Genomic DNA, 24,542 nt, shown 5'->3' on the forward strand with positions numbered 1-24,542 from the left:
GAGTGTCTTAAACCACATGGTCCTGATCTAAGTAAACATCAAAAACTAAAAAATTGAGACTTTACAAATAAGCGGACATACAACTCCGTCTATGTTGAACTTGGTCTGAAGCCCCGGTAAAGGAGGGGGTGTTAGGCTTAGCGAGCCACCTCTACTTAGTCATTTATGGAAATGAAACCCATGATAAGTTTGTTGGAGTGTAACCCTCTTAACATCGTGCCACATCAGAATCCGGGTACGGTGTTAAATGGGCAAGGGCCAGATCGTCGCCCTCTTGGGGACACGCTGTGTTGTGGTCTAGCAAGGTGTTAAGTGAACAAGGACATGGTCATCATTTCCTTAGTGATGTGCTACATCCGCGCCCGGGTGTAGTGAAAAGTGGGCAAGGGTCTTCACATCTCTCTCGACGGGTGTGAAGGATAAGGAAGCTAGTCGAACCAACTACGTTTCGTGTAGGCAGTTAGAACATACATAGGTCCCCTATAGGTAAGTTAGGAGTGCTAACTGATGTAGCAATTAAGAGGCATGTAATATAATATCCTATGCGTTCAAGGGACTAAATGGAAGGGCCAAAATACGAAGGAGGTGGAGGATATTGGCTCCATGCTTTGCAACATAGGAGCAACTTCGAGTAGGAATGGTGTTGGTACCTTGATTGGCAAGAGCCTTAAGGATGGAGTCGCTGATGTTAAGAATCAAGGTGACTCGATTACCCTAGTCCGGTTGGTAGTTGGAGATTCGACTATGAATGCGATCAGTGCTTATGCCCCTCAGGTAGGTCTTAGTAGAGCACCAAGTTGCAGTTTTGGGAAGATCTGGATAGCATGGTTAGTACCATGCCTACCAGTGAGAGACTCTTCGTAGGAGAGACCTCAACAGCCATATGTGTGTGACTAATGTAGGTTGCAAACGAGTGCATAGGGGTTCAGGTATGATAGTAGGACATAGCAGGGGGAGGATGGTTTGGCCTTCGCGTTAGCCTACGACCTATTGATAGTGAATACCGTTTTTAGGAAGAGGGGGTCTCATCTAATGACCTTTCACAATGGACAACACTTGAGTCAGATTGACTTTATCCTTAGAAGAAGGGAGGATAGACATGCTTGCTTAGATTGTAAGGTAATGCCTAGGTAATGCGTTGTCCCTCTACATAAGCTTGTGGCAGTGAACATTCGTTTTCAGGTATGTGTCCACTGGGACAAATGTCCCAAGATCGCGAGAACGGAGTGGTGGAAGCTTAGAGGGGAACCGACACAAATGTTTAAGGATAGGATGCTAGGTGAGGAGCCTTGGGAAGAAGGAGAAGATGCAAACATGTGGCTAAAGATGGCAACATGTTTTCAAAAGGTGGCTTTGGAAGTGTGGTGTGAGTAGGGAAGGCAAACAGGAGGCGAAAGACACCTGGTGGTGGAATGACGAAGTGCAAAGGGCTATTAAGGATACGAAGGTTTGTTTCAAGTGCCTCCTCCTTGACAAAGGTGCAGCCAACATCAAGGGATTTAAAATAGAGAAGAGGGTTGCAAAGCGAGCTATGAGTGTGGCAAAGGGACCGACGTATGATGATCTTTATCAGCGACTAGGCACAAAGGAGGAAGAGAATGACATTTATAGGATGGCTAGGATACATGAGAGGAAGACAAGGGACATCAAACAAATCAAATGCGTTAAGGATGAGACAGATGGACTTCTAGTGAAGGATAAGGAGATCAAGGACAAATGGTGAGAGTACTTCGACAAGTTGTTTAATGGGGAGAATGATGGTCCTACCCTCGAGTTGGATGACTCATTTGATGATACGAACAAACGCTTTGTAAGGATAAATCAGGAGGCGAAGATCATGGAGGCTTTGAAAAGCATGAAGTGGGGTAAAGCGATGGCCCTGATGGCATCCCTATTGAGGTGTGGAGATGCCTAGGTACCAGAGTGATAATATGGTTATCTAAGCTTTTTAACCTCATCTTTCAGTCAAACAAGATGCCTAAAGAATGGATGTAGCATATGAAGCTTCCACTAGAGAAACTCAAATGGTAATGGACACAACAAGTTAGTGAATGTTAAAGCTCTGGGACCAGTGTTCTACGGAGAGAGCACACAGCAGCATAGTAAGCATCGATCAGAGGCAAGGCGTGCGTCTCGTCCAGTCCTTAGTGTGTACCCGCTGCTGGAGTTTCACGTGAGGGACCAACCAACGGCAGGGGCAGCAGGACCATATGGTATTATTATGGCTCTTGTTGCTCATGCTTAATTAATCGCACAATGGCCTGCTCTTCGCCAACAACTCCTCAGCTTCAACTCGGAAGTCAGCTGTTCTAAAGTATACATCACGATGGCGGAGCGGCGCTCCGGCTAGGTTGCCCTTGCTGTCCGGCGTTGTGCCCCCCAACTCTTGGCCATGGGGGGCCTCCCGGTTGGCTCTGGTCCACCTGTTCTAGATTTCTCCGTCGACCTTCACTTTCAAGATTGGATCATTCGCAAGTTTAATCGCCTGATCAATATTCTCCCGGGTAAATTTGACTGTCATGAGTTCTTTTTAGTAATCTCTTTCGGCAGGTGTTCCTTGCGCCTGTGTGAAGAGTCAGTGGGCTTTCTTCTTCAATCCTTCATCGGTGGTTCAGCGGAGCTTTTCAGAATTTCTCCTCTGTCAGACCGGGTTTTTCGATTCTCGCTTTTTTGTAAGGATGTTGGTTTCGCAGTCTATAGACGTCACTCATTTATTTGTTCATCATTCAAAGCGTATCTTCATCTTTGGAACTCTGGTGGCCCTAATTGGATCAAAGAATGGCACCTTTACTCTGACGAAGAATCAAGTTCTTGGACTCTGGTTTCCCGCCGCCGTAATTCGCAGGCCTCATTTGGTGATGTCGTTCGAAAGCCAGCTTTGTCTGGCGCAAATTTGGTCCCTCTGGGCGATCCGGTCAGGGTCGGGCTTTTGCCCTCAGGTATGCAGCAAAGATCTTCGGTGTTTAATCGGATTTCTTATCCTATTCATCACCCCGTCGATCAGTTGGCCTCTCGTTCAAATTCCCCTGCGAAGTTTGCAAGGCATGCTCAATTTCAAAATTATTCAAAATTCAGCAACGGCCGCCTTAAGGGGCTCCCGTGTTTGGCCTTGGGCTTCGCGGAATTTAATTTGGTGGCCCAAGAAGATACTGAAGCAACACCAGGAGATTTCTGAGTATAAGTCTGTACTCAACATTAATGGCACTCCCGACCATGTGTCGACTGACTCTCGTTTCTCCAGGGGAAATTCTATTTCATGCAATAATTGTCAAATATTCGGAATTTCTGGTCAGAATTGTAAGAGGGATTTTCTTTCCTTCCCTAGTAAGTTTGAGAATGTCTCCTGGGAATACTCTCTGCGACTATGGTTCAAGGCTGCTCGTCTCTTGTCTGCTAGTGGGCCTTCTCCCCTCCCTTTTTTAATAATTTTGGCGAGTTCGCACAGGCGGTTCTTCCGAGAAGTGGCTCTTCGCCTTCCACGGAACTTGCACTGTTTACAAAACCCTCTTTCTCTTCGCTGTCGCGGGTGATCCCGCCGCTTTCAAGCCCTCATCTGCGCGGTGAGTGTTCTTCGCGCCCGCGACCCCATCCTTCTAAAGTCTCGGAAGGAATGGCGTTCCACAGAGTCGACCCCGCTCCTTTCCTCCCTCACGGTTTTGTGGCGCAACAAGTTGATCACCGGGAAATCATGGTACGCACTATCACCCGTCCTTAACCCTCCGCACATGAAGATTGGGGCATCGTTCTTGTGCAACCGCTACCAGAGCACGAGGTTAATTTTCACTTTTTTGATGACATTATCCGTGAGTACCTCATGGGGGTTAGACACGTTCAGGTTAGGAGCATTTAGCGCTCCCATTTGGGTCAGGCTCTGGTGAGATTCAGGTTTGCTTTTGACAGATACAATCTTGTGGCTTTGGGCCCGCAGCAAGCCCTGGGTTTTTCTTTCACTATTATTAGGCACAATGAGGCTTGGAACCAGCATGTGCTGTACTTTAACCATGAGTGTTGGCTTCTTCTACTCGGTTTCCCTTTGGATTTCTGGACACATGAGCATATCCAGAATGCAATCGGGTCTTTTGGTAGGGTGCTCATGTGGGACCTTGACCCGTCTAATGTGACTAGATTGCTTGTTAGGGCCAGAGTGACGTCCCTTCAAGAAGTTCCCCCAATTTATTATCTTTTCGGTTGCTGAAGGGTTTCAAGGAGTCTCCTGGACAGTTCAGTGTGACATCGTCCAGCAATTTATGCTTGGTGCTCAGCCACAAGATGAAGACCATGTGCCCTCTTATCCCCATTATGGTCACCAGCTTCCGGTGGAATACTTTGGGATGGGGTAGCCTGTGGCCAACTTTCAATTTGATCTTAACATCACCCCATGGGAGGAATAGAAGAGGATGTAGTCAATGATGTCGGCGTTTCGAGACCGGGGGGTCCCTAAGCCGACGAGTGAGTGTGCTGCGTGCCCCAGCCCAGATGGGTCGAGCGCGTGGGCGAGCGCGAAGGGGGAGTGGCGAGGTGGCCGGTGACGGGCGTGAGAGAGGTGGAAATCCCGCGGCCTTCGTGTTCGTCCCGCGCCCAGGTCGGGTGCGCTTGCAGTAGGGGGGTTACAAGCGTCCACGCGGGTGAGGGAAGCGAGCGGCCCCAAGAGAGCGCATGTCCCGTCCTCGGTCCCGCGCGGCCAACCTTCTCTGAGAAGGCCCTGGTCCTTCCTTTTATAGGCGTAAGGAGAGGATCCAGGTGTACAATGGGGGTGTAGCAGAGTGCTACGTGTCTAGCGGAGGGAGAGCTAGCGCCCTAGGTACATGCCAATGTGGCAGCCGGAGAGATCTTGGCACCCTGCTGGCGTGATGTCGTGGCTGTCGGAGGAGCAACGAAGCTTGGCGGAGGGACAGCTGTCGGAGCGGTCGAGTCCTTGCTGACGTCCCCCTTCTTCCGTAAGAGAGCTGAGAGCCGTCGTCGTCACAGAGCTTGTGGGGCGCCATCATTGCCCACCTGGCGGAGCTAGCCAGATGAGACGCCGGTCTTGTTCTTCGTGACCCGAGTCGGCTCGGTGTAGGATAATGATGGCGCCTCCCGTTGACGTGGCGGACCTGCGCCCTAGGTCGGGCGACGTAGGGGCTCCTCCGAAGCCGAGGTCGAGTCTGTCTTCCGTGGCCGAGGCCGAGCCCGAGCCCCCGGGTCGGGCGAGGCGGAGATCGTTCGGCAGAGGCCAGGGCGGAGTCCGAGCCCTGGGGTCGGGCGGAGTCCGAGCCCTGGGGTCGGGCGGAGCGGAGTTCGCCGTCTTCTGGGGCTGAGCCCGAGTCCGAGCCCTGGGTCGGGCGGAGCGGAGTTCGCCGTCTTCTGGGGCTTAGCTCGAGTCCGAGCCCTGGGTCGGGCGGAGCAGAGTTCGCCGTCTTCCGGGGCTTAGCCCGAGTCCGAGCCCTGGGTCGGGCGGAGCGGAGTTCGCCGTCTTCCGGGGCTTAGCCCGAGTCCGAGCCCTGGGTCGGGCGGAGCGGAGTTCGCCGTCTTCCGGGGCTGAGCCCGAGTCCGAGCCCTGGGTCGGGCGGAGCGGAGTTCGCCGTCTTCCGGGGCTTAGCCCGAGTCCGAGCCCTGGGTCGGGCGGAGTGGAGTTTCCTATGGCGCCTTTGGCAAGGCCTGACTGCCTATCAGACTCACTCTGTCGAGTGGTACTGTAGTCGGAGTGGCGCAGGCGGCGCTGTCCTTTCGTCAGACCGGTCAGTGGAGTGGCGGAGTGACGGCGGTCACTTCGGCTCTGCCGGGGGGCGCGCGTCAGGATAGATGTGTCAGGCCACCTTCGCGTTAAATGCTCCTGCAACTTGGTCAGTCGGTGCGGCGATTTAGTCAGGGTTGCTTCTTAGCGAAGCCAAGGCCTCGGGCGAGCCGGAAATGTGTCCGCCGTAAAAAGGGGGGCCTCGGGCGAGACGGAAGTCCCTCGAGGTCGGCTGCCCTTGGCCGAGGCTAGGCTCGGGCGAAGCGTGATCGAGTCACTCGTGTGGACAGATCCCTGACTTAATCGTACCCATCAGGCCTTTGCAACTTTATGCTGATGGGGGTTACCAGCTGAGAATTAGGCGCCTTGAGGGTCCCCCTAATTATGGTCCCCGACAGTAGCCCCCGAGCCTCGAAGGGAGTGTTAGCACTCGCTTGGAGGCTTTCGTCGCACTTTTTTGCAAGGGGACCAGCCTTTCTCGGTTGCATTTTGTTCCGGTGGGTGCGCGCGAGCGCACCCGCCGGGTGTAGCCCCCGAGGCCTCGGAGGAGTGGTTTCACTCCTTCGAGGTCTTAATGCCTTGCGTGATGCTTCGGCTGGTCTGGTTGTTCCCTCATGCGAAATGGCCGTAGCCCGGGTGCACGGTCGGGGCCCAAGCTCTCGGGATGGTATGTTGACGCTGTCAACGGTTTGGCCGGAGCCGGATTTGCGAGAGCAGCCCCCGAGCCTCCGCACAGGGTGAGAGGACGATCAGGAACAGACTCGGCTTTTTATATACGCCCCTACGTCGCCATTCCGCAAGGAGGAGGGGGGAGAGCGCCATGTTACCCTCGATGGGCACCGAACATGGTGTCTCCGGTGAGCTGCAAGCGGGTAATCCGAGTGGACGTCCGTGCCCCGTTCGTTGGGGGTCGGCTAGGGGCCCAGAGGCACGCCCAAAAGTACATGCGGGTGATCTACCGGACCCGGTCCCCTGGCGACGGGGTCCGAGGGCTCGATGCCTCCCTCCGATGGGATTCCGTTACAAGATCGTTCCCGCTGGTCTCGGAAATGTCCTAGGGTACCTCGGGAGCGCAGCCCGAGCCTCGGTTATGTATCGAACGTACCCCTGGTCATCCCTCGCTCGGCGTCTGAGGCGACTGTGAACCCTTCGGGGGCCAGCCTTCGAACCCCTGATCAGTAATGGGCGCGGAGCCCGAGTAGCCTGAGGCGGCCATGGAGCCCTTCGGGGGGCTGGCCTTCGAACCCCTGACCAGTAGTGGGTGTCGGGCCCACGCGATCTGAGGCGACTGTTGAACCCTTCGGAGGGCCAGCCTTCGAACCTCTGATCAGTAGGGGGGGCTCGGAGCCCGGTTCCTTCGCAGAGAAGGATCCTTTTCGGGGTATCCCCCTTTCCCGGTCCCTGTTGCAAGAGATAGAGAAAGAGGAAAAAGGAAAAGGATACGAAATCGAACGACGTAGCGTACCTTTTTTGGCGCGGTTATTACGGCGAAGGCGAAGCGTCGCCCGCTTCTCCTGCCAGAGGCGTCGCCTGACCCGCCGCGGAGTTAATGCGACGGGGCGAGTGGTTGGCGGGGCGGCCGTTGCGCGTGCGCGAGCCGTTCGAGGAACGGGTCACGGGCGCACCGTCTTCACGCCGTGGGGGGAGGCTCTCTTGTTGTCCCTGGATGGGACGTGAGCCTGGCTGACGACGTGACTGCTGCTCCCGCCCGCCTGCCACCGTCATTACTGCCGGCCCACTTTCGGCCGCATTGACCGTCGCGCCAGGCTGGCGCTGCTGGGTCGTGCGCTGGGTCGCCTCGAGTCGCGGCATAGGTTCCGCAACCGAAGAGGTGCAACGGTGGCGCAAGCGGCGGTGCGGTTGCTTGCATGCAGCAACTGGCGCGCTGGTTGCGTGACGCGTGGGCCTGGGCCTCCAAGCTGGCGTGTCAGAAGTCGGAGAAGCGCGTCCACCTGGCGCGGTTGCATGCCGCCTGCATGGCTGCCCGCCCCTTCCGCCCGTTGGTCTAGGCAAAAGTGGGGAGTCGCCTGTAACCGCTGGGCGGTTGTGTGCACCACGCGCGGCGGTTTGGCTTCTTTTGCTTTGAGCCGGTTTGCATGACATGCGGGACCCAGCCCCCGCGCCGCAGGGGAGGGCCTTGGAGCGTGTCGGAGAAGACTCAGCCCGTGGCGTTTGGGGCGCACGTAGGGAGAGTCGCCTTTAAAAGGAGGGCGACCCCTTTCGGAAGGCAACCATGTCTTCTTCCTCCCTTATGCGCCGTGTCTTTCCATCTTCCAAGCCCCCGGATGGGGGGTATCCGCCGTCTTTCTGCCTCCTCGCTGGAGGGACGCAACTCCGTGGGAGTTGGTACCTTTTAGCCATCGTTCGGCTTCAAGGATTTTCATCATGCAGCCCGGCCGCACCCCTCCACCGGCGGTCACCCAGGATGGTGACCTCCGGCTTGATGGTGGGGGAAAGCGAGCCGGGCTGCGGCCTCTCCCCCTCCCTCAGCCTCAAGGATTTTCATCACCAAGGCTGGGGGGAGGGAGTGCGCCGAGTTGGGGTCGGCCCCTGCGCGGGCGGCGGCCCGCTCCTTCACTCAGTGATGGGGGGAGGAGCGGTTGTTGTCCGTGGCGCTGGCAGCTGCAGCGTGCCCGGTCTTTAGACGCGAGTGGCTTCGGAGCCGCTCGCGGCGCCGGCGTCTGCCACGGCAGCTGGAAGAGGTTCTTCCGCCGGCGCGATAGCCGGGGCCGGCCACGGGCTGACCTCCAACTCTACGGCCTTCTGCCCGTCCTTGCCTCACGAGTTTTGGCATGGGTGGGGGCCTCCTGGCAGCAGCACCTGCCCTGAGGTTAGTGCTGCCGCTGTTCGACCCCCCCGGAGCAGAAGTCGTCGTCGTCGCCGCTGCTGGAGCAGGTGACGGCGCGCCGTTCGTCGGCCTTCCGTCGCTCCGCAGGCCTTCCCCCTCGGAGTGGGGTTGTTCGTACCTGCGGAGGGGGAACCGGAGTTCCGTTTGTAATGGCACTTCGAATGCCAGTGTTTTTGTTCATTGTGGCTGTCGAGGCCTGAACATGTATGTAATTTCGGCACGGAGCCGTGTTTTTTTTCCTCATTTTCGAGCACTAAGTCTCGCCTGTTGATTATCTGAACCGCTTCACCAAGCATGAGTCGCCCCGTGTCAAGGTGACGAGTGAGGTATCCGTATCCCAGAGGCGTAGGAGTCCCTCGGCTCGATCGGCCTTGTTGTCTGAGGCTCCTCTAGCTTAGTTAAAGGGACCCCTTGGCCGCTCTTCGATGAGCCAAGGCCAGGGGTAGCGATATCAGTACGAACAGAGGCGGAGTTGGCTCGAAAATGGGAACCTGGTTGGCCGGAGCCTAGCCGGGTTGCCCGTCAGCGGGGCTGACGCTGGAGTCGATCAGCCGAGGCCTCGGGTCAGGCTGGCGCCCTTGGAAGATGGTTGGCCGAGGCCCCAGGGGTAACCGGCTGAGCCGCCTGCTCGGGCCGGATTCCCGGAGAAGTCCCTGGACCGCGTCGCCGTCCGAGGCTGGGTCGGATCTCGCTGAAGGCGTCGTCGATGCCGAGGGTGCTACAGCCTCCTTCCAGCGTGAAGACCCGAGCCTGCAGGATCAGATGGTCTTGTAGCGTGTGCCTTCTGCGGCCGCCGAGGCCAGAAAACACACCCTCGCTGCGTTGTAAAGCCGCGTCACTTTTCCTCTTATTCCGAGCATCTGGACTTTCCGTCGGTAACAGGGATGTTTGTGTGGGCGAGAGTTGCTTCTCGCGGAAGGTGATGAGTGAGGTATCTGTATCCCAGAGGCGTGGGAGTCCCTCGGCTCGGTCGACCTTGCAGCTTACGCGTACTTTCGCCCGTCCATGAGGCCCTGTCACCGATTCAGTCGAGGAGGCTCGAAGGACCGCCTCGGCAGAAGAGCTCCTGAACGTGAAGACTTGTTCGGTCCACGGAATCACTTTATCCGAACGCGAGTTACTTATCACAGAAGGTGATGAGTGAGGTATCCGTATCCCGGAGGCGTAGGAGTCCCTCGGCTCGGTCAGCCTTGGCTGCTTACGTGTACTCTGTCGTTTCCAGGATCCGCTTTTCGAAGTAGTCAAAAAGCACGAAAGAAATTCTGCTAGAAAGAGATCCTTTTTCGAGGAAAATTTCGACGCAGAGGGGGTCTCCCCCCTTTTAGCCCCCGAGGGAGGGTCGGGCTTTGCTTACGCGAGGCCGACCCTTCCTTGATGACTAAACTTTGCGTGGGTGCGAGGTATGTGAATAACTTGAAAACATCTTAAGGGTAGAAGCGACGTAGCTGTTTGATGTTCCAAGCGTTGCTGTAGATCTCGCCTTGATTGTTGGCCAGCTTGTATGTTCCGGGCTTCAGGACTTTGGCGATGACGAATGGCCCTTCCCAGGGGGGCGTGAGCTTGTGCCTCCCTCGGGCGTCTTACCGCAGCCGAAGCACCAGATCGCCCACCTGGAGGTCTCGGGACCGGACCCCTCGGGCGTGGTAGCGTCGCAAGGACTGCTGGTACCGCGCCGAGTGTAGTAAGGCCTTGTCCCGAGCCTCTTCCAGCTGGTCCAGTGAGTCTTCTCAGCTAGCTTGGTTGCTTTGGTCGTTGTAGGCCCTCGTCCTCGGGGAGCCGTATTCCAGGTCAGTGGGCAAGATGGCCTCGGCCCCGTAGACCAGGAAGAACGGCGTGAAACCCGTGGCTCGGCTCGGCGTCGTTCTCAGGCTCCAGACCACCGAGGGGAGCTCCTTCATCCATCGCTTGCCGAACTTGTTGAGGCCGTTGTAGATCCGGGGTTTGAGCCCTTGTAGAATCATGCCGTTGGCACGTTCCACTTGCCCATTCGACATGGGATGAGCCACGGCAGCCCAGTCTACCCGGATGTGGTGACCCTCGCAAAAATCCAGGAATTTTTTGCCGGTGAACTGGGTACCGTTGTCGGTGATGATGGAGTTTGGGACCCCGAAGCGATGGATGATGTTGGTGAAGAACGCCACCGCCTGCTCGGACCTGATGCTGTTCAGGGGTCGGACCTCGATCCACTTGGAGAATTTGTCGATGGCGACCAGCAGGTGCGTGTAGCCCCCGGGCGCCTTCTGCAAGGGACCGACGAGGTCCAGACCCCATACAGCAAAGGGCCAGGTGATGGGTATCGTCTGCAGAGCCTGAGCGGGCATGTGGGTCTGCTTCGCATAGAATTGGCACCCTTCGCAGGTGCGGACAATTCTAGTGGCGTCAGCCACCGCTGTTGGCCAGTAGAAGCCTTGCCGGAAGGCATTCCCGACAAGGGCTCGAGGCGCTGCATGATGGCCGCAAGCCCCCGAGTGTATTTCTTGCAGGAGTTCCTGACCTTCGGCGATGGAGATGCTTCGCTGGAGGATGCCCGAGGGGCTCCGGTGGTAGAGCTCCTCCTCATCGCCCAGCAAGACGAACGACTTGGCGTGTCGTGCTACCCGCCGAGCCTCGGCTTGGTCGAGGGGTAGCTCTCCTCGGTGGAGATATCGCAGGTACGGGGCCTGCCAATCTCGATCAGGCGTGGCCCCGCTCTGCCCCTCCTCGACGTCCAGTGCCTCGCCCTCGGGGGCCGAGGTACCTCGGGCTGAACCGCGGACGCCTCGGGCTGAGCCGAGGGTGCCTTGGGCTGAGCCGAGGGTGCCTCGGGCTGTGCCGAGGGTGCCTCGGGCTGTGCCGAGGGCTCCTCGGGCTCCGGAGCGTCGTCGATCTTGACGGAGGGTTGATGTAGATCCCGGGAGAAGACGTCCGGGGGAACCGTGGTTCGCCCCGAGGCTATTTTAGTCAGCTCGTCCGCAGTCTCGTCGTAGCGCCGAGCGATGTGGTTGAGCTCGAGCCCGAAGAACTTGTCTTCCAAGCGCCGAACCTCATCGCAGTAGGCCTCCATCTTCGGGTCGCGGCAGTGGGAGTTCTTCATGACTTGGTCGATGACGAGCTGCGAGTCACCGCGGGCGTCGAGGCGTCTGACCTCTAGCTCGATGGCGATCCGCAGCCCGTTGACCAAAGCCTCGTACTCAGCCACATTGTTGGACGCCCGGAAGTGGAGGCGTAGCACGTAGCGCAGGTGCTTCCCGAGGGGCGAGATGAAGAGCAGGCCCGCGCTGGCTCCCATCTTCATCAGCGACCCGTCGAAAAACATGGTCCAGAGCTCCGGTTGGATCGGAGCCGTCGGCAGCTGGGTGTCGACCCATTCGGCCACGAAGTCCGCCAACACCTGGGACTTGATGGCCTTCCGAGGGGCGAACGAGATTGTTTCGCCCATGATTTCCACCACCCACTTTGCGATCCTGCCCGAGGCCTCTCGGCATTGGATGATCTCCCCCAGGGGGAAGGATGACACCACAGTCACCGGATGAGATTCGAAGTAGTGTCGTAACTTCCGCCTCGTCAGGATCACAGCATACAACAACTTCTGAACTTGTGGGTAGCGGATCTTGGTCTCGGACAGTACCTCGCTGACGAAGTAGACTGGCCTCTGAACGGGCAATGCATGCCCTTCCTCTTGCCTCTCAACCACAATCGCGGCGCTAACCACCTGAGTGGTAGCGGCGACGTATACCAAGAGGGCTTCTCCATCAGCAGGGGGCACCAAGACAGGCGCCTTTGTAAGGAGCGCCTTCAGGTTCCCGAGGGCTTCCTCGGCCTCAGGGGTCCAAGCGAAACACTCGGTCTTCCTTAAGAGGCGGTACAGAGGTAGACCTCTTTCGCCGAGGCGTGAGATGAAGCGGCTCAGGGCCGCGAGGCATCCCATGACCCTCTGTACGCCTTTTAAGTCTTTGATGGGTCCCATGCTGGTGATAGCTGCGATCTCGGGTTGGCTTCGATGCCTCGCTCGGAGACAATGAACCCCAGGAGCATGCCCCGGGGCACCCCGAAGACACACTTCTCAGGATTGAGCTTGACTCCTTTCGCCTTGAGACATCGGAATGTCACTTCAAGGTCGAAGAGGAGGTCGGAGGCCTTTCTTGTCTTGACTACGATGTCATCGACGTAGGCCTCGACTGTGCGACCGATGTGTTGGCCGAACACATGGTTCATGCACCGCTGGTACGTCGCACCCGCATTCCTCAAACCGAACGGCATGGTGACATAGCAGTACATGCCGAACGGCGTGATGAAAGAAGTCGCGAGCTGGTCGGACTCTTTCATCCGGATCTGGTGATACCCTGAGTAGGCATCGAGGAAGGACAGGGTTTCGCACCCAGCAGTGGAATCCACGATTTGATCGATGCGAGGCAGAGGGTAGGGAACCTTCAGACATGCTTTGTTGAGACCTGTGTAGTCTACACACATCCGCCATTTCCCCCCTTTCTTCCTCACAAGCACAGGGTTGGCAAGCCATTCGGGATGGAATACCTCTTTGATGAACCCTGCCGCCATTAGCTTGTGGATCTCCTCGCCTATCACTCTGCGCTTCTCCTCGTCGAATCGGCACAGAGGCTGCCTGACGGGTCGGGCTCCGGCCCGAATATCCAGCGAGTGCTCGACGACCTCCCTCGGTATGCCAGGCATGTCCGAGGGACTCCACGCAAAGACGTCGGCGTTTGCGTGGAGAAAGTCGACGAGCACTGCTTCCTATTTGGGGTCGAGCCCGGAACCGATCCAGATCTGCTTGGAGGTGTCGCCACTGGGGTCGAGAGGGACGGCCTTAACCGTCTCCGCTGGCTCGAAGTTGCTGGCATGGCGCTTCACGTCTGGCACCTCTTTGGAGAGGTTCTCCAGGTCGGCGATGAGGGCCTCGGACTCGGCGAGGGCCTCGGCGTACTCCACGCACTCCACGTCGCATTCGAACGCGTGTTTGTACGTGGGGCCGACGGTGATGACCCCGTTGGGGCCCGACATCTTGAGCTTCAGGTAGGTGTAGTTGGGGACGGCCATGAACTTCGCGTAGCATGGCCTTCCCAGTACCGCGTGGTAGGTTCCTCGGAACCCGACCACCTCGAACGTCAAGGTCTCCCTTCGGAAGTTGGAGGGCATTCCGAAGCAGACGGGAAGGTCGAGCCGCCCGAGGGGCTGGACGCGCTTCCCAGGGATGATCCCGTGGAAGGGCGCAGCGCCTGCCCGGACGGAGGACAGATCGACGCGCAGGAGCTTGAGGGTCTCGGCGTAGATGATGTTGAGGCAGCTGCCCCCATCCATCAGGACCTTGGTGAGCCTGACGTTGCCGACGATGGGGTCGACGACGAGCGGGTATTTCCCCGGGCTCGGCACATGGTCGGGGCGGTCAGCCTGGTCGAATGTGACGGGCTTGTCGGACCAGTCTAGGTAGACTGGCGCCGCCACCTTCACCGAGCAGACCTCCCGGCGCTCTTGCTTGCGATGCCGAGCCGAGGCATTCGCCGCATGCCCACCGTAGATCATGAAGCAGTCGTGGACCTCGGGGAACTCTCCTGCTTGGTGATCTTCGTTCTTGTCGTCGTCGCGGGCCCTGCCACCCTCTGCGGGTGGCCCGGCCCTGTGGAAGTGGCGCCGAAGCATGACGCACTCCTCGAGGGTGTGCTTGACGGGCCCCTGATGGTAGGGGCACGGCTCCTTGAGCATCTTGTCGAAGAGGTTAGCACCTCCGGGGGGCTTTCGAGGGTTCTTGTACTCGGCGGCGGCGACAAGGTCCGCGTCAGCAGCGTCGCGTTTCGATTGCGACTTCTTCTTGCCCTTCTTCTTGGCGCCGTGCGGAGTAGACGCCTCGGGAGCCTCTTCCGATGGGCGGCCCTGAGGCTGCTTGTCCTTTCGGAAGATAGCTTCAACCGCCTCCTGGCTAGAGGCGAACTTGGTGGCGATGTCCATCAGCTCGCTCGCCCTGGTGGGGGTCTTGCGATCCAACTTGCTCACCAGGTCACGGCAGGTGGTGCCGGCAAGGAACGCGCCGATGACATCCGAGTCGGTGATGTTGGGCAGCTCGGTGCGCTGCTTCGAGAATCGCCGGATGTAGTCCCGGAGAGACTCTCCCGGCTGTTGCCGGCAGCTCCGGAGGTCCCAGGAATTTCCGGGGCGCACGTACGTGCCCTGGAAATTGCCGGCGAAGGCTTGGACCAAGTCGTCCCAGTTGGAGATCTGCCCCGGAGGCAGGTGCTCCAACCAGGCACGAGCAGTGTCGGAGAGGAACAGGGGGAGGTTACGGATGATGAGGTTGTCGTCGTCCGTCCCTCCCAGTTGGCAGGCCAGGCGGTAGTCCGCGAGCCACAGTTCCGGTCTCGTTTCCCCCGAGTACTTTGTGATAGTAGTCGGGGGTCGGAACCGGGTCGGGAACGGCGCCCGTCGGATGGCCCGACTGAAGGCCTGCGGACCGGGTGGTTCGGGCGAGGGACTCCGATCCTCCCCGCTGTCGTAGCGCCCCCCACGCCTGGGGTGGTAGCCTCGGCTCACCCTTTCGTCGAGGTGAGCCCGACGGTCGCGACGGTGGTGCTCGTTGCCGAGGTGGCCCGGGGCCGCAGGCGCGGTGTTGCGCGTGCGCCCGATGTAGACCGAGGCTTCCCGCATGAATCGGGAAGTCGCGGCGTGAGGTTCCGAGGGGTATCCCTGCCTCCGGGAGGCAGTGCTCTCGGCCCGTCGGGCCGCAGCGCCTTCCAGGAGATTCTTGAGCTCTCCCTGGATTCGCCGACCCTCGATGGTTGATGGCTCCGGCATCGCGCGGAGGAGCATCGCGGCGGCTGCCAGGTTCTGACCAACCCCGCTGGATGCGGGCGGCGGCCTGACCCTGACATCGTTGGCGACGCGGTGCTGGAGACCCTGGGGCAGGTGACGTATTTCTCCGGCCGGGGGTTGGCCCGCCCATACCTGCCCGACGTCCCGGCGGATCGTCTCAAGTGCTCCTGTTCCCTCGTCGAGCCTGGCCTGCGCCCCGCGGACTTGCTCGAGCTGTGGGTCGCGACCCCCCGCCAGAACGGGGACCACAGCTAGCTCCCGCGAGATGTCGGCGCGAGGCACCGGCCTAGGAAGATCACCATCCTCCGGCATGCCAAGATGGTTGCCTTCGGAGGGATCCCCTAGCTCGACGTGGAAACATTCGCGGCTTGGGCCGCAGTCCTCGTCGTCAAGGCTGCGGCTTCCGTCGGAACAGTCGGAGAGGCAGTAGTCACATGCGGTCATGAAGTCCCGCATGGCACTGGGGTTGCCAAATCCAGAGAAATCCCAACAGATGCTGGGATCGTCATCTTCCTCGGACCCAGAGGGCCCGTAGGTCGAGACGTCCGTCAATCGGTCCCAAGGCGACCGCATACGAAACCCCAGTGGGGTTGCACTCGCCTCAATGAGAGTGCCCGCCAAAGCGAGGTCGCTTGGCGGGTTGAGGCCGAGTCGAAAAGACATAGGATTGGAATTAGTCCGTACCTTTTGGTCGACGAGGAGCGACGTAGCCACATCGGAGACTGGTTGCACCGTTGTCTCAGGTACGAGGGAGACGTCCTGCAAGCTTTCCGCGAGTGCGCCGGCGTCGTCCACTTGCTCGGGATTGGCGTGTCGCGGGGGGACGGCGCTTGCCTTCGTCTTGAGCGCGAGGTCGACGCCCGGCGAGCCTCCCGTCGGGGCGCTAGGGACGTCGATTCGCTCGACAGCCGACGAAGCGCGGCCTCCCGCTTGGCCTTGGTCACCTTGCCTCCTCCTCCGTTGGCGGGGGAGAGGACGGGGCGAGATCGAATGTCGTTCTTCCATCGCGCGGGGAAGATGTCGTCGGTTCCGCCGCCGGCGGGCGGGATGTCGGCCGCCATTGTCGTTGTCGCGCGGCGGTGGAAGGAGTATCATGTCGTAGCTGCCGTCGAAGGACATGAACTCAAGACTCCCGAAACGGAGCACCGTCCCGGGCCGGAGCGGTTGCTGGAGACTGCCCATCTGGAGCTTGATGGGAAGCTGTTCGTCAGCACGCAGCAGGCCCCTACCTGGCGCGCCAACTGTCGGCGTTTCGAGACCGGGGGGTCCCTAAGCCGACGAGTGAGTGTGCTGCGTGCCCCAGCCCAGATGGGTCGAGCGCGTGGGCGAGCGCGAAGGGGGGAGTGGCGAGGTGGCCGGTGACGGGCGTGAGAGAGGTGGAAATCCCGCGGCCTTCGTGTTCGTCCCGCGCCCAGGTCGGGTGCGCTTGCAGTAGGGGGGTTACAAGCGTCCACGCGGGTGAGGGAAGCGAGCGGCCCCAAGAGAGCGCCTGTCCCGTCCTCGGTCCCGCGCGGCCAACCTTCTCTGAGAAGGCCCTGGTCCTTCCTTTTATAGGCGTAAGGAGAGGATCCAGGTGTACAATGGGGGGTGTAGCAGAGTGCTACGTGTCTAGCGGAGGGAGAGCTAGCGCCCTAGGTACATGCCAATGTGGCAGCCGGAGAGATCTTGGCACCCTGCTGGCGTGATGTCGTGGCTGTCGGAGGAGCAACGGAGCTTGGCGGAGGGACAGCTGTCGGAGCGGTCGAGTCCTTGCTGACGTCCCCCTGCTTCCGTAAGAGAGCTGAGAGCCGCCGTCGTCACAGAGCTTGTGGGGCGCCATCATTGCCCACCTGGCGGAGCTAGCCAGATGAGACGCCGGTCTTGTTCTTCGTGACCCGAGTCGGCTCGGGGTAGGATAATGATGGCGCCTCCCGTTGACGTGGCGGACCTGCGCCCTAGGTCGGGCGACGTAGGGGCTCCTCCGAAGCCGAGGTCGAGTCTGTCTTCCGTGGCCGAGGCCGAGCCCGAGCCCCCGGGTCGGGCGAGGCGGAGATCGTTCGGCAGAGGCCAGGGCGGAGTCCGAGCCCTGGGGTCGGGCGGAGCAGAGTTCGCCGTCTTCTGGGGCTGAGCCCGAGTCCGAGCCCTGGGTCGGGCGGAGCGGAGTTCGCCGTCTTCCGGGGCTTAGCCCGAGTCCGAGCCCTGGGTCGGGCGGAGCAGAGTTCGCCGTCTTCCGGGGCTTAGCCCGAGTCCGAGCCCTGGGTCGGGCGGAGCGGAGTTCGCCGTCTTCCGGGGCTTAGCCCGAGTCCAAGCCCTGGGTTGGGCGGAGCGGAGTTCGCCGTCTTCCGGGGCTGAGCCCGAGTCCGAGCCCTGGGTCGGGCGGAGCGGAGTTCGCCGTCTTCCGGGGCTGAGCCCGAGTCCGAGCCCTGGGTCGGGCGGAGCGGAGTTCGCCGTCTTCCGGGGCTTAGCCCGAGTCCGAGCCCTGTGTCGGGCGGAGTGGAGTTTCCTATGGCGCCTTTGGCAAGGCCTGACTGCCTGTCAGACTCACTCTGTCGAGTGGTACTGTAGTCGGAGTGGCGCAGGCGGCGCTGTCCTTTCGTCAGACCGTTCAGTGGAGCGGCGGAGTGACGGCGGTCACTTCGGCTCTGCCGGGGGGCGCGCGTCAGGATAGAGGTGTCAGGCCACCTTCGCGTTAAATGCTCCTGCAACTTGGTCAGTCGGTGCGGCGATTTAGTCAGGGTTGCTTCTTAGCGAAGCCAAGGCCTCGGGCGAGCCGGAAATGTGTCCGCCGTAAAAAGGGGGGCCTCGGGCGAGACGGAAGTCCCTCGAGGTCGGCTGCCCTTGGCCGAGGCTAGGCTTGGGCGAAGCGTGATCGAGTCACTCGTGTGGACTGATCCCTGACTTAATCGTACCCATCAGGCCTTTGCAGCTTTATGCTGATGGGGGTTACCAGCTGAGAATTAGGCACCTTGAGGGTACCCCTAATTATGGTCCCCGACAAATGACAACAACGCTGATGATGGTTGGGATGCCTAGCCGGTTCAACAGGCACAACAAGCCCAACCCCCTGCGCTAGTGCCAAATGATAACAATGAGGAGGAACAATTCAGTTATCAACTATCTGGCCTCGAAGACCTGCCCTCTAATGAATCTGTGGGTCTTTTCAATGACATCATTATCCCACAAGAGGTACACTTCCCTCAGGAGGAAGCCCCAGAACCTGAAGACGCAGTTCTTGCTTTGCCATCCTTTCCCCCAGCGGGTTTGATTTTGGAGGGAAACAACGACTAGGGGGAGGAGAACATGCATGTGGAAGAAAACATCAATGTGGGCTTCATGCAACACTTGGAGCAGCCCAACCATGATCCTACATATGAAGATTACCTGGCTAGAAAATGCCTTTCTTCTTGGGCTGAAATGTTCCCCACCAACTCAGAATTTATTCATGTTCCAAAAATGCGGGTTGCTTTCTTTATGGGCCTGCTATTGAGGCTGGATTCTTTTGAATGGGCCAAGAAATTTCTGCTGTCTGGTGCTATCTCTGCTTTCGTTGAGCCCAACATGGAAACTGTCTCCATCAAGATTCCCTCCAAGTGCCTGGCCCCTCCTAGTCAGGAATCCCATGTGGAACCTCAGTCTCCCTTGCCTGTTGATGCCGTCAATAGGAAGAAACAATCAATCTTGGTCAACATTGAAGTCAGAAGGAGTGCCAGGCTTCAGGGGAAGGCTAGAGGTTTTAAAAGTTGCTCTGGAATGAGGAAAAAATGTTCCTGCTATGCTCGGATTTCTCCACCCCTATCTCTCACAAGATTATTAAGAAGTTGGGAGTTGAATTCTGCAAAGTTGATCCTTCCAAGTTATGCACTGATGCCCTGAACACCTCCAGGACCTCCAGCTCTGCCATTCAGAGGCCACATGCTTCTTCTAGTAGCAGGTCTGATCTACAAACGATGCTTGAAGTTCAGAGGGACGAATAATATGATGAAGATGATGCGGGGTCACGCGCCTCGGCTGGGAAGTAAGGCTTTGCCTTCTCCCTTGGGTCAGACAAGTTTAACTGTGCCTGTGTTGGTGAAAACTTTTGGTGCAATTTATGTATAACAACAAAACAACTCTTTCTGGTGATGGGCTTGTCGTGCCCTTTTTGTCTGCCACAACGAACTCTGTTCGAGCTTATGGCTCTTGGGTTGTCGGCATGAATATTTATAATATGTGGGATTTATGTAGTTTGTTCTTATGGTCTTTATGGGAAGCTTCATGTTTGATTCTCTTGGGGAGATTTCTCATGCAACCTTTGAATCTCAACTGGTCTCCTGGATTTATCTGCCCTCGATCAAATTTTTCTTGGGCCTCTGCCGGAGTATGCTATGCGTACTTGTGGCTTCTAATGAAATGATTACGGTTCTCTATGGCTAATCCCCCACAGAATATGCATCGGTCCCTGAAAATTTTGTCTCACAACATCAGAGGCATTAACTCTGACACCAAGTGGAACTCGCTGTGGAATAATATTTTGGAATCTAATTGTGACATTATTTGTATTTAGGAGACAAAAAGGAGTCCTTCGATGACTCGTATATTCGGTATTTTTGCAACAGATCTTTAGATAAGTTTGCTTATGGTCCCTCTATTGGAGCTTCTGGAGGTTTTATCACAATTTGGAAAGGAGCTCACTTTGATGCTGAGGTAGTCGAGCAGAATTTGTTTGGGCATACAATTATTTTTTGGTCTAAATTAACAAGTCAGGTTTGGTGGTGAACCAACATTTATGCCCCATGCTCTCCTCAAGGGCGAGAGGCCTTTTTTCCTGGTTTTCTAACCTTGAAATTGATGACGACAAGCTCTGGATTTTTCTTGGTGATTTCAACATGATTAGATTTCCCGAAAACCGCAACAAACCGAGAGGAGACCCCACTAGAATGCTCAATTTTAATTTGGCAATTAGCCAGCTGGGATTACAAGAAATTCCTCTCAAGGGGCAAGCCTTCACTTGGTCAAATATGCAACGTCACCCTTTACTCGAAAAGCTGGATTGGTGTTTTGTTTCACAGGCTTGGTCTTCCAACTTTCCCGCCACTTCTGCTCATTCTCTGGCTAGGGGTGCCTCGGATCACGTTCCTTGGGTGGTCAACGTCCAAATTAACGTTCCTAAGCCGCCCATTTTCAGGTTTGAAAATTATTGGCTACAACTTGAAGACTTTCACTCAATTTTTCAAGGCTCTTGGACTCAAACGTTGTTTCAGCCGGATCCAGCGAAACGGCTTATGGCTAAATTCAAACGGGCAAGAAAAGTGATCCAAGGTTGGCATAAATCCCTTCCCAATCTAGCTAAGTTGATTGTTAAGGTTGAAATGATCATTCAGCTTATGGACTTCATTGAGGAAAGCAGAGACTTAACGATTCAAGAATGGAATCTTAAAGATGTTCTTGTTCATCATTTGCATGACCTACTTTCCAAGCAACGAACATACTGGAAACAAAGAGGCAAAATCAAATGGGCTACTTTGGGGGATGCTGGCACGAAATTTTTCCATGCGAATGCCAGTATCAAGCATCGTCATAACCTTATTTCGTCTCTCGAAGACGACAATGGCATTGTTGCTACCTCTCATGTGGACAAAGAAGTTGTGCTCTTCCAAACCTTCAAAGATAGATTGGGGACCTCTCAACAAACGTCTATGGTATTCAACTTATCTTCACTGATCCAGCCAATTAGCAACCTGTCAGAATTGGAGACGCCCTTCTCACACAATGAGATAGACCAGATCATCAAAAACTTGCCTACAAATAAGTCGCCAGGCCCTGATGGTTTCAACATGGATTTTGTGCGTAAATGTTGGCCACTGATTGCTTCAGATTTCTATGAGCTTTGTGACAAATTTTATGAAGGTTCAATTTGCATGGATAGCATCAATGGCTCCTATGTGACTCTCATCCCCAAGTACAACTCTCCTGCCTCGGTGGGTGATTACAGGTCGATCTCCCTCCTCAACACAAGTGTGAAAGTGCTGACAAAACTTCTTGCTAACCATCTTCAATTGGTGATCACCAAATTAGTCCACCAGAATCAATACGACTTTCTGAAGGCAAGGACAATTCAGGATTGCTTAGCATGGGCTTTTGAATACATATTTATCTGTCACAAGTCGGGCAAAGAAATGGTAATTCTAAAGCTGGATTTTGAAAAAGCTTTTGATAAATTAGAACATGCAACTATCATTGACATATTGAGGCATAAGGGGTTTGGGACCAAATGGATCCACTGGATATCACTGATTTTAGGATCTGGTACATCCCAAGTGCTTTTAAATGGTGTCCCTAGAAGACGTTTTCACTACAGGCGCGGCGTCAGACAGGGGGACCCCCTGTCCCCTCTTCTCTTTGTCCTGGCAGCAGATCTCCTTCAGTCAATTGTTAACAAGGCTAAAGACTGTGGCATCCTCAAGCTCCCAATCCCGCATGCATGTGGGGCTGACTTTTCGGTTATTCAATATGCAGACGACACTATTTTGATCTTGGAAGCTTGCCCTAAACAACTATTCTTCCTCAAAGCGATGCTTAATTCATTTGCAGATTCTACAGGCCTCCATGTGAACTATCACAAATCTAATATTTATCCCATCAATGTCTCAGACCAGAAATTGGCAATCTTAGCAAATACGTTTCACTGCAAGGTTGGAGCTATGCCTTTCACGTATCTCAGGCTTCCCTTGGGCCTTAAAAACCCAACTTGGGAGCGTTTCTCCCCCTCATTCAGAAGATCGAAGAAGACTTGCGTCAACTTCTATCTTTTTATCTCAAGCTGGCAGACAACAAATGGTTAATGCGGTATTCTCCTCTCTTCCAACCTATTTCATGTGCACCCTGAAACTCCCAAAAACAGTGATCAAGCAGATTGATAAATTCAGACGACACTGCCTTTGGAGAGGAGCAGACATAAATGCAAAAAACCACCTCAAGTTGCTTGGAAAGCAGTCTGCAAACCAAAAGCTCAGGGGGCTAGGTGTCATAAACCTTGAGTTGCAAAATAAAGCTCTTCTTATGAAATGCCTCCATAAATTTTTAATAGAGCCAACATTCCGTGGGTTAACATTATTTGGGCTAACCATTACAACAATTCTCTACCTTTAGTTAAACCCATCGGTTCATTCTGGTGGAAAGATATCCTCAAAATTCAAGACATATTTAAGGAGTTAGCCCGGGTGGAGATTGGAGATGGAAAAACTACACTATTGTGGCACGATAATTGGGATGGTTTGCGCAAAACTGTAAGATTCTCTGAACTCTGGTCTTTTGCCTCTTTCAAAGACATCATCATCCATCAAGCAAGGCTGGCTTCGCCGAATGAGATGTTTCACACTCCCCTGTCTGCTGAAGCGTTTGAGCAGCTTCTTGCTTTACAAGACATTCTGACAAATCTCCAGTTACATGATCACAATGATAAATGGCTCTACAATGCCTCTTCCAGTTTGTTTTCTTCTTAGAAGGCCTACTCTCACATGATCGGTAACCAACCGACCCACCCTTTTTTCCTGGTTGTGGAAATCCAAATGTCAACCCAAGCACAAGGTGTTTTTCTGGCTGCTGCTTAAAAATAGATTGAATACCCGCTCTTTCCTCAAGCAGCGTTCAATGCCATTGGACTCTTTCACTTGCGATAACTGTATTCTTTAGATGGAAGAGACGGTTATCCATCTTTTCTCAGATGCAACTTTGCTCGGAGATGTTGGTTACTATTGGACATCCGTCCGCCTCGAACAACGGACCTAATTCATACCCTGCTGAGGATTAGAAAGAGATGGAAAGTCCCATGGAGTTTGGAAAGCATATCATTATGACTTGGTGCATTTGGAAAAGCAGAAACAATTGGATTTTCAATGAGACTCCACCCACAATTAATGAGTGTAAGGAAATGTTTAAAAAGAAATGATTCTGGTGTGTCATCGAGTCAAGCCTTCTCTGAAAGAGGAAATTAGTAATTGGTTGCAGAATTCTGTATTGTAATCCTTTCTTCCTTTCTTTTCCATGTAAATTGCACTCTTTGACTTAGTTTTTGAGTTAATAAATTACTGTAGGCCCTCCCTACAGTACCTTCACTTCAAAAAATGTTAAAGCTCTGTTGTACCACTACAGAAATTTGATGCACCTTAGCGACTCTCTTCTATCTTGGCCTTGCTCACTAATAGCTCTGGTTCAAGATTCTGGTGCACCAACAACTAAACCAAGTGCACCTCAACCAAACTCCTTACTCACCTAAAGCCCCGGTGCAAGCATTCAAAGCAACTCCAGATAAATCTGTAGCACCTCAGTCAAACCCATTACTCTCTCGTCCTTACACTCCTAAAGCTCTGTAGCAATTTTCTTGTGTACCACCAGAAGATCCCGTCCTTAGACTATCTCTAGAAGCTTACATATCTCTATCTCCATATTCAAACTCTACTCTACAAACAATGTCATCTATAATGCAAAACAACATTTTTGTGATCATATGGATCATGGATGAACTGTTGGACACAATCTTACGCCACAGGTGCAACACAAAAGCTATAGGTTTGCACATGTAGCTCAACTAGGCTTATGGAATACACTTGTCATTATTTACCAAAACTTTAATGGGATTTGTAGCAAGCCCCAAGAGTAAAAAGTGAAACACCTAACAAATGATACAACAAGTGACGATACTTGGAAAACATATCATATCCACGTGTTATCCATGCGTGTACATATGCACATATTAAATCTAGACCCTTCGCCTAATAATCACGGAGATTTTTTTGCAAATATGCACATGTACACGGAGGAGAGGAGCATCGAAAGGTTTTATTGTAAAATATGTCAGCCATTGATTGTTGGACGAAGGGTCTAGATTTAGGGGTGTTCGATTTCTAGTGACTATTTTTTAGTCTCTTCATTTTAGTCTGTAAATTGCTAAACACATGAACTAAAATAGAAATAATCTTTATTTTGGTCCATGTGTTTAGCAATTTAGGGACTGAAAAATGCTAAACTAGAGTGACAAAAAATTAGTCCCTTTAAAGCAAACATCATCTTAATATGTGCATCAAACGGACCATGTGTGTTTGATATTGTTAGCAGAAATGAGAGAAAAAACGAAGTAGATCAACCAACAAATCACAGAGCACGATATACAGATTTACGTGAAAAATCGTGAAGGGAAAAACCACGGACAAGAATTAAGCGAAACCT

The 24,542-nt window shown here is 55.1% G+C and overlaps 1 protein-coding gene across 7 annotated transcripts in view; it reads left to right on the forward strand.

The window, feature by feature from the left end:
• Window positions 1-24,542, forward strand: part of LOC103652691 (uncharacterized) — a 44,004-nt gene that overhangs the window by 14,292 nt on the left and 5,170 nt on the right. The window lies entirely within an intron of this gene.

This window comes from Zea mays, chromosome 4 (genome assembly GCF_902167145.1).
Source record: "Zea mays cultivar B73 chromosome 4, Zm-B73-REFERENCE-NAM-5.0, whole genome shotgun sequence".
Taxonomy (NCBI): domain Eukaryota; kingdom Viridiplantae; phylum Streptophyta; class Magnoliopsida; order Poales; family Poaceae; genus Zea; species Zea mays.